The sequence below is a fragment of the Stigmatopora argus genome, chromosome 6 (assembly GCF_051989625.1).
Source record: "Stigmatopora argus isolate UIUO_Sarg chromosome 6, RoL_Sarg_1.0, whole genome shotgun sequence".
Classification (NCBI taxonomy): Eukaryota; Metazoa; Chordata; class Actinopteri; order Syngnathiformes; family Syngnathidae; genus Stigmatopora; species Stigmatopora argus.
Window position 1 is genome coordinate 21,019,362 of NC_135392.1, and position 14,435 is coordinate 21,033,796.

General features: G+C 44.8%; 1 protein-coding gene across 6 annotated transcripts in view; it reads right to left on the reverse strand.

Annotated features, from left to right (window-relative positions):
- phf2 (PHD finger protein 2) overlaps positions 1–14,435 on the reverse strand; it is a 153,725-nt gene that overhangs the window by 138,130 nt on the left and 1,160 nt on the right. The window lies entirely within an intron of this gene.

The window sequence follows — 14,435 nt, forward strand, 5'->3', positions numbered from 1 at the left end:
TTTTACAGACAGGCACCAAGTGGCTTGCGGATTGGTACCGATCCACGGACCGGTGGTTGGGGACCGCTGCTGTAGAAGGAATACTCTGAGGTCGCCTTCTATCTGGCTCGTGTGGTGGAAGGAATTGCAGCTTCAACAGACAAGTTGGATGACTTCAGGGCAACAAAAGCAGCTGATCCCGAACTGATGTGTGTAAAAACACTCATAGAGAGAGGTAGGCCTGAACAAACAGGCAATGTACCGCTCGATGGTAGACCATACGATCAAAAGTAAGCAGAACTGTCACTGCACAATGGTCTTATTCTAGGGGGTTCCGGATTGTTATACTCAAATAAATTCAAGGCGGTGTACTGCAGAAAATCCACGTGAGACATCAAGGCCACGTTAAATGTCGATAAAGAGTGAGATCTGAGCTACACGATCAACATTAGAGGAAAACTTCAACCCCAAGTGGTCAAAGAGAAAGGTTGTGGAGGAGAGTGACAAGAAAGAGAAAGCAAAACATGTGCTCTTTCTTCGTCGCCACGGTGCCTAAATCCTGCCTGGTCTCCAACCTGGTGATCATGTTTGTTCCAAGTTGGCTGTTAGGTTTATCGTTATTATAACTTTGCTTGAAATATAATCATTATATATATGTGCTTGCAATGAAGCTTAGTAACATTAAAAACGTCATTTTCAGTACATCTGCTTGCAACCGTGATAAGCATCGGGAAGGTCACTCCCCTGTTATTTGGACTTCTCAAAACTCTCAATTGTTTTGAAACGCCGACCTCTCACACGGATCCGGGAGGACTCTAAATTGTTTTGTAACCTCAACTTCTTACACGGTCACAAGCTCACACTGAAGATCCGGGAAGGACTCTTAATTGTTTTGACTTGGACAGCGGCCCAGGTGGCGATACCGTTTCGCCCTCCGAAAAGACTCGCAATTGTTTTTAATAGAGGCTTGCTTGGTTTACCTCTTATGCAATTGTTTTGAATAGATTACCTTAATTGTTTTGACTCTGATGCAATTAAATGGGCAGGAGAGGATCCGATTCCTTAAAATGATCTTGGACGAAGGCGAGTGGGGATAGATTCTCTTTTGCAAGAAAAACCACAGATGATCGTCCTGTCTCTTTTATTTGTGCGGAAATACTTATGGTTAAACCTATCATTGGCTCTTGAAGAATTGTGGTGTCTGTCAGCTGTAGTCTCAAGAAAGACACCAAGATCCTTCATTACAGCGGTTCCTTGACATACGATCTTAATGCGTTCCGGGACTGAGCTCGTATGTCGATTTACTCGTATCTTAAATCAACGTTTCCCATAGAAATGAACTAAAAAAAATACCGTATTTTCACACCTATAATGATAGGGCGCAGTCTCATTTGCGCTAGCATACCTATGTTATGCTAGCCGCTAGCATACCTAGGTTATGCTAGCCGCTAGCGTACCTATGTTATGCTAGCCACTAGCATATGTTATGCTAGCATATGTTATGCTAGTGTATGTTATGCTAGCGTATGTTATGCTAGCGTATGTTAGGCTTGGCACTAGCATGTTTTTTAAAGACAGCACGAGCAAAACTAAGTTTGATAATGCTTTATTGAAGTCAAAGGTACACTTTTATATAAAGAGTTCGTAGCATGCTAGGCTCCACTGTCAGTAAGAATTGTGTATTCCGGGGAACTTGATTCCAGCTTTGGCGAAAGCTCGAACAGTGCTGGCCGACACTTGAGCTCAGTCATCCACAATCCATTGTAACTCGCAACATGCATCAGTCCCAAGCCTTTGATTCTCCTCGCTGTTATATGGGCATCAATTCATTCCAAATCGTCACGTAACTCGTGCGACGCTGCCTGCCCGAACTACAATGTCGGCCATCCGTTAGCAATCCGTTAGCAATCTGATAGCAATCCGTTAGCAAAGCTGTTGAATTGTGTTTGATATGGCTTCAGTCCATTTTCCAAGCGTTCACACCCGCATTGTGTTGTCATTCACGCCAGGCATTTCCTCTCTGTAGTTCTGATATGCTGATTCTTTAAGTATTGAGTGTTTTTGAGGGTTAAAAGCACTGCAAGCACACGGAAGTCAAATGCCTTGCCGCTCCCCTGGGATGTTTTGAATGGATTTACCGTGATGCTTGGAATACGTGGGGAGGCTATTTTTAGGGTGAACGTCCGCAGGGTTGATCGCAATAACTAGCGTGCCGGCAAGAAATAAAACCAGTCACTCAAGCGGTCAGGGCCATACAACAATTCAGTTTAGTACACAGACAAAACACACCAACGGTTTGGGCGCATCGACCATTTTAGAGAAAATTTTAGACTTTCAAGTGCGCCCTATAGGTGTGAAAATAGGGTAATTCGTTCCAACCCTCTGAAAAAAACACAGAAAACAGGATATTGGATTGGAAAAACATTTTTATTCATTCTAATTCGCCATCTATAACAGAGTAACAAATAAGTAGTGGTTATGATGTTCAAAAGTACCAAAATGTTACGTCTATGGGGAGACGTCGAGGCGAGGTTACCCCTAACACTAACCCAAACATCAGAATACAGGGAGAAGGCAATGGAAAAACAACAACAAGCCAATCCTAACAGTAACCCGCTAAGGGACGGATCCTAGACGTCCCAAAGCTGAATGTCCATGAAAAAGAAAAACGCTGGCGCCGGCGAATCTTGTTCCTGCGGGCGTCCACGCCGGCCGGTGACGAGGCAGGGGAGTAGCTGATCCGGGGGGCGTCCGTGCCGGGCAGTGGCGAGGCGTGGGAGTGGCCAGTCCGGTGGGCGTCCGCGCCGGCACTTATGGGCGGGCATGAACTTGGCGGGCAGGAACTCGGTGGGCAGGAACTTGCCGGGCAGGAACTTGGTTAGCTTGGCTAGGCTGGTTTGCGGCTTCGGCACTGGGGTGACCGCCGGGCCAGTCGGCATGGGGACACTGATTCGTGGCTTAGGCACGAGGATGGCTGGCGGGCAAGCCGGCACTGGGACTCTGGTGCGTGGCTTAGGCACGGTTTTGACCGGCGGGCCAGGCGGCACAGATAAACTGGTGCGTGGCTTGGACATGGGTGTGACCATTGGGCCAGCCGGAACGGGGAATCTTGTGTGTGGCTTAGGCACGGATGTGATTGACGGGTCAGCCGGCACGGGGAATCTTGCGCATGGCTTCGGCACAGGTGTGACTGGCGGGCCAGCAGGCACGTGGAATCTTGTGCGTGGCTTAGGCACGGGTGTGACTGGCCGGCCAACCGGCAAGGGGAATCTTGCGTCTGGCTTCGGCATGGGTATGACTGACGGGGCAGCCGGCACAGGGAATCTTGCCCGTGGCTTTGGCACGGGTGTGACTGGCGGGCTGGCCGGCACGTGGAATCCTGTGCGTGGCTTCGGCACGGGTGTGACTGGCCAGCCAACCGGCACAGGGAATTTTGTGTGTGGCTTCAGCACGGGTGTGATTGGCGGACCAGCCGGCACGGGGAGACTTGTGCGTGGCTTTGGCATGGGTGTGACTGGCGGGCCAGCCGGCATGGGGATGCGGGGAGCTTGGAATCGCGATGTCGAGCGGGGAGCCTGGACGGGCGATGTCAAGCGAGGAGCTTGGACAGGCGATGTTGAGCGAGGAGCTTGAACGGGCGAGGTCGAGCTCGGAGCTCGGACGGACGAGCTCGAGCAAGGAGCTTGGACGGGCGAGGTCAAGCGAGGAGCTTGGACGGGCGAGGTCTAGTAAGGCATCTGTGTTAACAGAAGCCTTATTATTGTCATTGTAATTGGTAATGTGTCGTATTCCCTGCCACATCTTCTTTGGGTTATTTTCTGTGAAGTGCTCCTCAACATTCCTTGTATATGCTGCCTTGGCCTTTTTAATGCCTCTCTTCAGGTCTGCTCTGGCAGCGCTGTATTGTAACTTGTCCCCTGACCTGAAGGTGGTGTTACAGCATTTAATGAGTGCCTGCGTCTCACTGGTCATCCAGTGTTTTTGGTTAGAAAAAACCCAGATAGATGTATTAACAGTGACAGTGTCCATACAGTTTTTGATATAGGAAAGTACAGTGTCCGTGCAGTCCTAGAGGTTGTGGTGTTCCCAAATGGTGTGGGAAAAACAGTCCTGCAGCTGAGAAAGGGCGTCCTCAGGCCATGTTTTTATTCTCTTTATTTGTGGCCTTGTTAGCCTCCGGAGTGGGGTGTATGAGAGGGTGAGGGACCGGCAGAGATGGTCGGATCCGGCCAGGTGAGGGAGGGGTGTGGCTCTATAAGCATGTTTAATGTTAGAATAAACATGGTCTAGGACTCCATCGGGGTGGTCAAGCTGCTGTTTGTTTACAATCACTAGCAGGAGGCTAAGTGCCGTGCTAACATTAGCATCCGGTGGGATGTAAACAGCCATTACAATGACTACCGTGAGCTCTACATCAGTAGAACAGTGAGCGTTAATGATCCTACTGTTGCAGCACACAATTCGGGTATTCTCTCATAGTTGAGCGAGTAGCTAGGAGCGACGGAGTGAGGAATGGGGCCGGTAATCGGAGGAGTATGAGCTGGATGGCTGGCGTCGGCGAGAGCGTCGGTAGCTTCCCGCTTGGTCCATGCCGGTCGGATCATTCTGTTACGTCTATGGGAACAACCCTGACTTTCAGCTGCAGTGAGTGTTAATGATCCTACTGTTGCAGCACCAGTTGTTGTGTATGTACACACAAAGAATGGAATCCGGGTATTCTCTCCTAGTTGAGCGAGTAGCCAGGAGCGTCGGAGTGAGGGATGGGGCCGGTAATCTGAGGATTATGAGCTGGATGGCTGGCGTTGGCAAGAGCGTCGGTACCTTCCCGCTTGGTCCATGCTGGTCGGATCATTCTGTTAGGTCTATGGGGAGACGTCAAGGCGAGGTTATGAGGAATAAGACCCAATCGCGGGGAAGCAGGAGAGGACAAATCACAAAATCAAACCCGAATAGAGAAAACACGGGGAATCGAGGAACGAGGTAATGCAGACACATGACAAAGGAAGTAAAGCAGACGATCCAAAAAATTACATAATAATAAGTGGGGTTTAAATAGACAAAACAGGAACTAATTCTAAACGACGCGCAGCTGCGCGAGCGCAACGGCAAGGCAGGAGGGACAAACAACCCTGACTTTCAGCTGCAGTTTTTAAAAGGAACCTATCGAGGGTTGTTTGCTTTTGTCTTCCCTTCCAAATATTCCGAAAATGATGCACAATGTCCTCACAATAGGAGAACACACAACCACTTGCTAACGAGAAGTACAATACTCCTCTCGTATCAGCGAGCAAGCACCACCATTCTGCACTGACTAAGAGGGAAAAAAAACACTGAAAAAAATGCAACGCTCCGCCCAGTGCTCAAAGAGATATTACACGAGGGAGTTGCGACAGGAAAGACAGTGCACATGTTGTTCTCAAAAGCAGCCTCTCGTGTTGGCCATAGCTGGATGTATGCTCGTATATCAAAATTTGTCTCGCATATCAAGGTAAATATTTGCTCGAAATTTTACTCGTATCTCATATTGCTCGTATGTCGGGGCACTCGTATGTTGAGGTATTACTGTAAAAGCAAATTTGTTGTAACCCTCTGAAAAAAAACAAAAAACAGGATATTGGAATGAAAAACATTATAATTTGTTCTAATTCGCCATCTATTAACAAAGTAATAAATAACTAGTGGTTATGATGTTTAATAGTTCAAGAATTATAAGGATTTTGCGAAGAGGAGAGAGAGAGAGGGACAGCGAGACAGAAAGAGAGAGAGAGACAGAGAGAGCCTTTTTGCATGGCAACGCACTCGTAACATAACAGAAACAAATTTAAATGAACATGGATTACGATGTAAACACACTTAAAAATAAGTTTAATCTAACCTTACACTAAACTTAAATCTAATTTTGTTATAAATTTTTATACATTTCTTCTCCCGAGTTGGCTCTATTTGCCCCGCCTCCACCCAGCTGCAGTTTTTAAAAGGAACCTTCAAGGGTTGTTTGCTATTGTCTTCCCTTCAAAATATTCCGAAAATGATGTACACAAATGTCCTCACAATAGGATAATGCACTACCACTTGCCAACGGGAAGTAGTATCCGCCACGCGTACACCATTCTGCACTGACTAACGGGGGGAAAAAAACACTGAAAAAATGCAACGCTCCGCCCAGTGCTCGTAAAGACATTTACACGAGGGAGTTGCGGGGAGAAAGACAACACCCTCTCGCGTCGGCTGTATGCTCGTATATCAAAATTTGTCCCGTATCGCAAGGTAAATATTTGCTCGAAATTTTACTTGTATCTCAAATGCTCGTATGTTGGGGCACTCATATATCAAGGTATTATTATAAAATAAAACAAAATTCCGCTTTGATTTTTTTTCCTTTTTCTTCTTGCTCGAAAGTGACAACTATTGCAGTAATATGAACCATCTAAAAAATTGAGATATTTCGACATTAGAAGCAATTTGGCCGCCACAACATCTTAAACTTCTGGTAAGTAAAGTAACACATTTGTACTCCATATTAAAACCATCAATATGGAGGTGAAAATTGTGAATCAGGGGGCGGCTTATACGCGAGAAAATGTGAAATTCGACAATTTCAAGGCAATTTTAAATGTGTGGCTTATACGCGGTGGAGGCTTATATATGAGTAAATAAGGTATGTTAACGTGAATGCACTTTGTCAATAAAGCACAATAAAACTCAGTCTTGACCCTGCTGCCTTTTTTAAAACATACGCAACATTACGGTAGTGGTAGCATTAAATATACACTAGCATGCATGCTAGCGTATCTCATGCTAGCACTACCGTAATGTTGCGCCCATTGAGCCGAATGCCCCTCGTGTATGGGCAAAATAGAGAAATTTCACCCGCAACTGAGACAGCGCTTTTTAAGTCGGCGAGCCTATAGGTTTGAAAATACGGTACATTTCTTCTCCCGGTACAGTAATACCTCGACATACGACTGCCCCAACATACGAGTTATTTGAGATACGAGTAAAATTTCGGGCAAACATTTATCTTGAGATACGAGACAAATTTTGATATACGAGCATACAGCAGACGCGAGAGGCTGCTCATTCTGGTCAGACTGTCTTTCTGGAAGTGGCGGGCCGTCAGGGCCTTCAAGGCCTTCTCTGCTGGCCTAAGAAATATCTGAATCATATATTATATTTTTTCCATCAATACTTATTAAATAATTCCAAATTGTCTGTTAGCTTCCTTTCATTGCTTTTCCCCCTGGCTGCACTGCTTCCAGATGTCGGTTTTCATATTGAAGCATTTAACCAATCACATTTCAGCCATTATTGGTTGCCAGGGTCAGAAATCTGCCTCAAGGCCTTCACAATCAGTTCTGCGGGCTCTGCTACATTAAACAAGCGTCGATAAGACTGTTGCTTTAACCAATCAGATTTCGAGTTGGCAACACCACGATGCATTGTCGCAGGTGTAGGGATACGTCATTGCCTTGTCGCAGGCGTAGGGATACGTCATCGCTTTCACCAACTATGATTGGCTAGCGATTAGCCAGACCTACCAAACTGTAATTGGAGCTACCTGCACAAGCAAATATATTGTTGTGTTGATTTAAAGCCATTTTTCAGTGTTTCCCATTGGTCAGTGGGAATGAAATTTATGACAAAATTAGAATTAAGTTTAATGTAATGTTAGATTAAATTTATTTTTGTGTGTCTGCATCGTAATCCAAGTTCATTTAAATTTGTTCATGTTGTCACGAGCGCGTTGCCGTGCAAAAGTCTCGCTCTCTCGCTCTCTCTCTCTCCCTCCCTCCTTCTCTCCATCCCTCTCTCTCTCTCCCCCCTCTCTCTCTGTCCCTCTCTCTCTCCCCTCTTCGAAATCCGTCTAATTTTAGTACTATTAAACACATTTCAGTACTATTAAACCACTAGTAATTTGTTACTTTGTTAATAGATGGCAAATTAGAACAAATAAAAATGTTTTTCCAATCCAATATCCTGTTTTTGGCAATAATTTATGCGACAATATCGCCCACTAAAATTTGCTATCATGGCAGACATGAATCTTATCCAAAGGCACTAAAACATGTGGGTCCAAACCCATTCTCAAGAGCCACAGTGGGTGCAGGGTTTCATTTCATTCATTCATTCATCTTCCGTACCGCTTATCCTCGTAAGGGTTGCTGGTGCTTATCTCAGCTGATTTTGGGTGAAAGGTAGATTACACCCTAGACTGGTCTCCAGTCAGCCATAGGTCACACAGACCATCCACACTCACGTCATACTGCCACCAGCAGGTATCAAGCCTGCGCCTGCCCGACCCGAAGTCAAGCGGGTGAATCACTACACATCAAGCGCCGTTTTCATTTCAATCAAAATATCTCTATATTTTCACCAATCTGGAATCTTAAAAGTGTCATGAGTGAATGTTGTCAGGAGCTGATGCTTTTAGAAGAAACCAAATTGGTTAAATTGTCCGTTTGACACCCCTGTACTAAGTAAACAAGTTACATCTTAAATGTGTGTATAGTGTAAACCAGTGGTGGTCCGTGCATTTTCTGGTAGCACCTTCAACGTATCAATCCAACCCTCAAAAACTATTTTATGGCTATAAAACCTCTACTGCAGATACAGCTGCGACACATAGAAAACAATCAATAAATCAATGCGCAAAAATTGGGCAAAATCCACTTCCTAGCAGCATTTCATGATTAAATACAAATACTGGAGCTTTTCAGACATTAAAACCAGGCCAGGGGGGTGATTTTCCCGGGAAAAGACTGCAGATACAGCTGCGACACATAGAAAACAATCAATAAATCAATGCGCAAAAATGGGGCAAAATCCACTTCCTAGCAGCATTTCATGATTAAATACAAATACTGGAGCTTTTCAGACATTAAAACCAGGCCAGGGGGGTGATTTTCCCGGGAAAAGACAGCGATGAACGTCAATGGCGTACGGGCAAACATTGCCCGAAAATGGGGTAAAATCCAGCCGAAAACAGCATTTATTTATTAAATACAAATACTGGAGCTTTTTAGACATCAGAACTGGGCCCGGAGTATCATTTCCCTGGTAAAAAGACAGCGATGAACGTCGATACGTCCATATACGCCCATACGTGAAACGGCAAAAAAATGCACTAAAATGAGGTAAAATGCACTTCCTAGCAGCAATTATTGATTGAATACAAATACTGGAGCTTTTGAGACATTACAACCAGGCCAGGGGGGTTATTTTTCCCGGGAAAAGACAGCGATGGACGTCAATGGCGAAACGCCCAAAAATAAACTGGGGTAAAATGGGGTAAAATCCACTTCCTAGCAACATTTTGTGATTAAATACAAACACTGGAGCTTAAATACAAACACTGGAGCTTTTCAGATATCAGAACCGGGCCCACAATTGAAATATTATTAAGGAATAATTCACTTAGGCAACAAATATTTAAAAACGATGCCAAATACGTTTTTTTAAATGTAGTTATTAGCTTGATATAACTATGTTAAATATTTATTACTATTACTTGATTGATAATAGTTTGCAAGGCCGACCGGCCGAGCAACTGAGTCATGGCTCTTTTTCATTTCTTTTTTATTTGTTGTTAGTTGTTCATTTAATCCTAAACTGTTTTTCAATCTAAATAGTTATCCAAATAAAAACAACGACAATGCAGCGCTTTCGATCATCAACGAGCACAGACTGCTTGGAAACATCAAGAATGTAGCTAAAACGACCGAAAAGGGACCAACTTGTCGACGCCATATCGAGCTGATTGTCAGCAAACTAACCAGTTGGAAGCTAAAGGCTAAAGGCGTCGTCTCTACCAGATGGCTTGCTGCTAACCTGCTAACGCCTGCACCACGGACTTCTTGTGGGACAAACGTACTGGGCTCGGTGCTAAAACGACCCGCCAAGCAGCAAGCGAGCAAGGGAGCCGAGCCAAAGCCAGTCTTGACGCCCCGTACACCGCAGGAACTCCCGCTTTGGATCTAATTTACTAACTTTTTAGTGTTCGAATTCGAGGTCCAGAAAAAAAGCTAATCGCGGCGGCCCGTTGCATTCATTGCAACACGGTGCCAAATGACCTCCTCAGTTGATGTGGACACATGCTTGGCCTGTGGAGAACATGTGCATGAAGGTATTGCTTGTGACTCATGCGACGGGTGGCTCCACTTCAGATGTGCCGGTTTTTCCGATGTGGATATAGAGAACATTGATGATGATACTGCCTTTCAGTGCGATGTTTGTGATCCATCTCACTCATCTAGTCAACCACACATTCCTCCATGTGGTCTTTGCTCCCGCAACAGCAAACGCCTCCGATCTATAAACTGCAATCTATGTAAAAAAGATTACCACTTGAGCTGTGTTGGACTTACCAGGAAACAAGCAGACTCACTCACTCCTTTCTGGGAATGTGCAGCTTGTACGGGAATAACTGGTAATACCGTTGACGTCCAATTTGGAGGGAATGACGTAGACTCATCTTCCCTGTCCACTGATGAATTCTCAAGATACATGGTAAATCTTCGTAAGTCGTCTGTTGTGGTGAAACGAATTCCAGCCGCAGCTCGTCATCTCTTCTCTACAACTCTAGCTTCATTGCTAACAGAAGTTTGCTCAAGTGAAAGTCGCTCAGCATGGTATCGGCTACTAGTGTTCCCCGGATTCGTTCTTCATTTCGCCAAAAATGACTCAGACACAGCCAAGGGCAGCTCTCTAGCCTCAAAAATCAAGTCAAACATATCAGAATTTCTTGCTACATCTGATCTCCCAAGTATCACAAAAAGGTTGGAATGCAGATCCAACATTTCGAGTTTCCGTCGTCCTAATCTTCAAAAAGTGGTCAACAGCAAATTGAATGATTTCGACATCAAAGGCGCTGTTCGGGCCCTCAGTTCATCGAACACGTTTGTTCCGATTGACGACAGTGTCATTACCAAATTGAAAGTAAAACATCCTCCTGCTCCTTCCCCGATCATTCTCCCAGACAATGTTGACCCACCTCAGCTAACTTTCACCCCTGAGGGTCTATCGAAAGCCATTTTGTCTTTCCCTAGTGGATCCGGTGCCGGTCCGGATATGTTGAGACCACAACACTTGAAAGATTGCATTGGGAAACGCCAAGGAGACTCCGCAATCGCTCTCATTTCATCTTTGGTGAAGTTTTGCGAGTTAGGAGCAAATGGGAAGTTTCCAAGCTTCATTCGTGACTTCTTTTTCGGAGCTCAATTATTCCCTCTATCCAAAGCCAATGGAGATATCCGTCCAATAGCAGTTGAAAACACTTTACGTCGCTTGATTGCTAAATGTTTGATTTTTCCATGTCTGTCATCGTTGAAAAACAAACTCCTACCCCAGCAGTATGGCGTGGGTGTAGCCCGGGGTTGGGAAATTATCTCACATGCGGTTCGTGAATTCATCCAGCATTCGATCTCACCCACAATCATCATGAAGATCGATGTCCGAAACGCATTCAACAGCCTTGATCGCAACTCAATATTTCAAGCCGTCAAGAGTTTCAATCCCTCACTCCTGCCATACATCAGTCAATCCTACGGATATTCATCCAACCTCTATTGTGATGACCACATAATCCCCTCAAGCTCCGGTATACAGCAAGGTGATCCCCTTGGACCGGCTCTCTTTGCCTTAGCTGTAGACCATATCTCAAAAGCAGTGTCATCCAAGCTCAACTTGTGGTACTTGGATGATGCAACGTTGGGTGGTGACCCTGATGTGGTTTGGTCGGACGCTGCGATGGTCAAAGAAAATTTCAGAAGCATCGGCCTTGATATCAACGACGCCAAATGTGAAGTTTACCTTTCAAACCTTGCCCCCCACGAAAGACAGAGTACGATTTGTCATTTCCAGGAACTCTTCCCTTCAATTGTTGTTGCACCTACTAATAAATGGTCGTTGTTGGGTGCACCTCTCCACAAAGATTCAATGCAAGAGTTCCTTGATGCACGACTCAACGATTTGAAGCGTTTAACCTCAAATCTGTGCCAAATTGACAATCATCAGGCCATGTTCATCCTACGAAATTGTCTCTTCATTCCCAAACTTCAATACGCGATGAGAAGCTCCCCGACATATCGTAACATGAATTGTCTACAGAGTTTCGACCATGTCATAAAAGATTGTTTATCCTCGTTGTTGAATGTTGACTTTTCACAGTCCGCATGGAATCAGTCGAAACTCCCAATTCGTCACGGTGGCATTGGTATCCACTCCCTTGTTGACTTGTCCCTCCCCTCTTTTCTGTCATCATTCTATTCTACAGTTGAGTTAGTGCGACCTGTTTTGTCTTCATCTCAAATTGATCCTCATAAATCAATTGACATTGACGGCGCACTAAATGCCTGGAATGAATGTCATTCATCAACCCCAACACATCTCGGAGCACAGAAAGAGTGGGATGAAATCAATTGCCTGAGGATGAAAGGCAATTTGATCGATTCTTCGAATCAGTGGGACCGCAGTCGAATATTATCAGCGTCGACGTTTCCCTCCGGAGCTTGGTTGAATGCTTTGCCAAGTGCGACTTTGGGCAATAAGCTCTCCCCCGATGAGCTTCGCATCTCGATTGCTCATCGTCTTGGTGTCAAAGTTTGTGACCGGATTCTGTGCAAATGTGGTCATTCAATAGATAGCCGAGCTCTCCACCCCTTATCCTGCCGTGTCCAAGCTGGTCGTTTCCCTCGTCACTCCAAAATCAACGACATCGTTAAACGCGCACTATGTCAAGCTGGAGTTCCTTCAATTCTCGAACCAAGTGGTCTAGTGCGTGCAGACGAGCGAAGGCCTGACGGCTTGTCAATCTTTCCATGGAAGATGGGAAAGTGTTTGACATGGGATGTGACAGTTGTTGACACCTTTTCTCAATCCTCAATTGCTTCATCTGCAATAAAAGCCTGCTCAGCTGCGAACAAGGCAGAGTCAATGAAGTCTGTCAAATATGCACCGCTTGTTGACAGATACTTGTTCCAGCCCATAGCCTACGAAACTTCAGGTGTATGTGGGGACTCCACTTTGAAGTTTCTGTTAGAGGTAGGTTCCCGGCTCATGGCTGTTTCAAATGAGCCACGCGAGTGTCAATGGCTGTTACAGCACATCTCTCTAGCAGTGTGCCGCGGCAACGCATACAGTGTCCTCGACTGTGTGAAGATGGTGTGAAGTTATGTGATATGTGTCATGTTTCATTTATTTATTTTTTTATTATTATTTTATTTATTTTATTTATGTTTTATTTTTTTATTGTTTTTTTTATAATAAATCATTCATCAATGTAAGAATGATGGAAATTAACCTTCAACCTTGATCTTATATATCTACATGTATATGTATGTGTGTATTAATATGTATTTTTATCGTTAAATAAAACCAACTTTGTTTTTTAAGGAATATAGCCATATTATACTCACCAAAAATCCTTTTTAACTGTACACAATATCCATCCTCCTTTCTTTCTTCCTTCTTTTCTATCGCCATCGAAGCTAATGATGAAAGTCGAGCCTGTCCTGTCATATTTCCGGCATAGTCTTGAAAATGGCTTTAAATCAACACAACAATGTATTTGCTTGTGCAGTTAAGTTAGCACACTGAAAGTGGCGCACACACCATTTTCCCGGCTGTAACAGGCTTGCTAGCTTTGGAGTTGACCGCCCTTTCTTAATGATGTCCATTTTTTTCTGGAAAAGTCCGTCTGGAAAATAGCAAATCTGCAACCAAATCCATTTGTTTTTGCCTCTGTCGGCCATTGTGGGTGGAGTTTGCGATCTCTGGCTGCCTCACTATGGCTTTGGCCCGCCTACTAGCCAATGATAGTTGGTGAAAGCAATGACGTATCCCAGCCGGCAAAATGCCAATGGCTGCGAAAAAGTATTGTGGGGTTGCCAACTCGAAATCTGATTGGTTAAAAGCAACAGTCTTGTTTAATGCAGCAGAGCCCGCAGAACTGATTGTGAAGGCTTTGAGGCAGATTTCTGATCCTGGCAAAAAATAATGGCTGAAATGTGATTGGTTAAATGCTTCAATATGAAAACACACATCTGGAAGCAGTGCAACCAGGGGGGAAATTAATGAAAGGAAGCTAACAGACCATTTGGAATAATAAGTATCGATGGACAAAATATAATAAGATTCAGATATTTCTTAGGCCAGCAGAGAAGGCCTCGAAGGCCCTGACGGCCCGGCACTCGTGTAAACATATGCTTTACGACACGCAGAAGACGTTAACGATGAGTCGAGCTGAGCACAGCCAAATGGTAGAATGTGTGCGAGGAGGCTGTTGTAACGTTACGCACATGAGCAGAACCGCAATGTTGCAGTTGGTTTGTTTCAGAAGGGGAGCAAAATATGTAACAAACAGAAAATGCTTTGGGAGGTAAATCTGATAAGGGTGAGAAATTTGACAGAACACCAGTCCCAGGAAATTTCCTGTCAGCTGCTCCAAATTGAATCACACC